The sequence below is a fragment of the Myzus persicae genome, unplaced genomic scaffold (genome assembly GCF_001856785.1).
Source record: "Myzus persicae strain clone G006 unplaced genomic scaffold, MPER_G0061.0, whole genome shotgun sequence".
NCBI classification, from domain to species: domain Eukaryota; kingdom Metazoa; phylum Arthropoda; class Insecta; order Hemiptera; family Aphididae; genus Myzus; species Myzus persicae.
In genome coordinates, this window is record NW_019102308.1 from 1,068,780 (window position 1) to 1,071,541 (window position 2,762).

The window sequence follows — 2,762 nt, forward strand, 5'->3', positions numbered from 1 at the left end:
AACCGGGAGAATAATCCCGAGACCGTATAATATGTTCAAAACCGGCAGTATCCGTATTTTAAATCGAGATTAATGGTAATAACTTAGCATACGTACTTGATTCTTATAGACCTACCTATAATATTGAAAATTGGCATTGGTAATTATTAGGTTTTTTATGGAAACTGCGGTTACTGGAGATGTTTTCTAACGTTCCTAATCTATCAATTATCAAGGTTACAATAATAATAATTCTTTTTTTCCATAAATACAAAGTAATTTTTGAAGAACAAAATATAATTATTTATGCTTAAATTATACTTATTAATTTTAATCGAATTATGTTATATATGCCCACTCAAAATCGTCAGAAGGTGCATTGCGATTATTCCACCAAGGTTATAACTTATAACGAATTATACAATAAGCCTATAAATAATATTTAATAATACACGTAAATACATGAAATACAATAAATGAAGCGACGGTGATCCATTACCTAATAACACTTCAAATTCGGAAGTCAGAACCATTTATTCGGGTTTTGACTGCTGCTGCATGATGCATTCGAGTGTTTGAACCGGGATAAAAAGAATTTTCACAAACGTTGGAAGCTAATAACAGTTAGTATTCGAGTTAATTTTGTTATTACGGGTGTTTAGTAGTTAGGTAAATATTTAAAAAAAATTTTAAAAAGTGATCAGATATTCAGATATACAATACGTAAATATATATGTATCACAAGAAAAACATTTCTCGGTCATAATTGTTCAAACCGAAACGATAGTAAAATTAATTAAGGTTAATCCAGACGAAGTCTGGAGATATAGAGGTCCATGAAGTTAGCCGCTTAAAGTGAATATTTTTGTACCAAATGTTGTCAACAATTTGTAAGTTAAGCAAAAATTGTAAATTTGTAAGTAAAAATATTAAAGATAAGCGGCCAACTTTACGGACCTGTAATATAGATAATATATTATTATAAATTATAATTATTTTTATATGAGGATCGGTGAAACGTATTTTGATTGGCGGGGAGGGGGGCTGTGCTAAAGGTGATGGTTGTCGGGAAAATTACTCAGGAAAAAAGATCAGGGAAAAAATTTCAACACTGAAAAGTAATAAGTACTATGTCTGTGATTTTTATAATAATATAATACAATATTATTTTCCTTGGATAACAAAATTGTATTAATTTTCTCAGTTGATTTTGTTTTCTTATTAATATTTAAGGCCGAAGTCACATTTGTGGAATACCCGCAGCGGAAAATCAACCAACGGATTCCGCAGATCTCAAAACAAGTTGTATATTATTATTATGCTTGCACATAATGTGCATTATTGTGCATATATTATATAGATTGGAAATGTATGCACGTCCGCCGCGAATATCCGCAAGCGTGACACGACCGGCCTTATTGACATACCTAATTTAGTATAAAATTATTTTTTATAGTCAAGAGTCGACATTAAAATAATGGTCCAGGAGCGGTGCCGACAAAATTAGTGCCATAGTGCGAAAATTCTGAGTACATATTTTCTGCTCGTGACGTACAGTCGGCGCTCGACACAATAACAACATTATCGGCACTCCCCCGCCGACCGAGGTAAACATTATTCGAATGAGCGAGTCGTCTGTGTTATTGTACAGTGTGACATGAATACACACGATTACAATATCATTGCACTTTTTACAGTGGTATTGGGCCGACGAGGTTTTCGCAAGCGTTGACGAAAAAAACCCGAATGAAAAAGAACGGGAAAAAAACCGACGGACGATGTGCGTGCGTAGTGCGTACGACCGCGGTTAAACGGAAACCGCCGATGAGTCAGATGGGTTTTTTTTCGGGCGGGCTCCACCGTTGTCGTACCAATAGTTTCACTTTCACCCGAACGCAGATCCGTCTCGAAACCGGTCCATCACGGCCGTGTGCGTACGCATGCATAATATTAATATGATGTTATTACTATTATAGATAATGATGTTCGATCGCGCATTTATTTTGTCAACTACATATTTGTTTTTCGCTTACATAATAAATGGGTACCTGCAGCAGTCGGCCTATATACATAAATATATCGACGACGCGGGGCCGAGTCAGACCGTTTTTCAGGGGGCAGGGAGGAGAGGCGCCCGCTGATATTTTCATGACATTTTTTTTGTTTGTGTTCATTGAAAATAGGTACTGTAATATTTGATAAATATAATTTGATGACTACACACATATTCGACTTGAATACAATATTTAAAATAACTTGAAAACTTAAAAAAATTGTAACACTTTTATAATATACCATTGCCCATATTATACTTTATACTATAATATTATGGCATTTTGTAAGCGCTGTTTCCAAATTATAATTAATAAATATATATGAATATGATAAGTCACTGTTAATAAGCAAATAGTAATTAATATTAAATAATAATATTTTGTCGTGTTCAGAGGGTAAAACAGCAGACCCTGAAGCCTCCCTGTCAACACCCATGTCCGTACGATATTGACATTGTTGTACAATTACCTATACTTAACGACAAAGACGTTTGAATAACATAAAGAGTAGACGATGCTCCACGGGGACAATACAAATGCCACGGGGATGGGGGAAGGGGGGTAGTGTAGTCTTCAAATTTTCGGACTAGATTTTGAATTGTCAAATTTTGAATTGTTGAACAAATTTACCAACTACTTATTGAAAGTCAATATTGCTGCCAAAGGTACTACCTTGTGGTAGGGGGTGTCACTCCCTACCACAAAGCACCTTCAGCTCGTCTCTAGAAC

The 2,762-nt window shown here is 34.8% G+C and overlaps 1 long non-coding RNA gene across 1 annotated transcript; it reads left to right on the top strand.

Annotated features, from left to right (window-relative positions):
* Positions 1-281: 281 nt before the first annotated feature.
* Positions 282-1,739, top strand: LOC111031820. Its single transcript, XR_002604243.1, has 3 exons — positions 282-602; positions 1,436-1,586; positions 1,677-1,739. It is a non-coding gene; the product is annotated as an uncharacterized LOC111031820 (long non-coding RNA).
* The last annotated feature ends 1,023 nt before the right edge of the window (positions 1,740-2,762 follow it).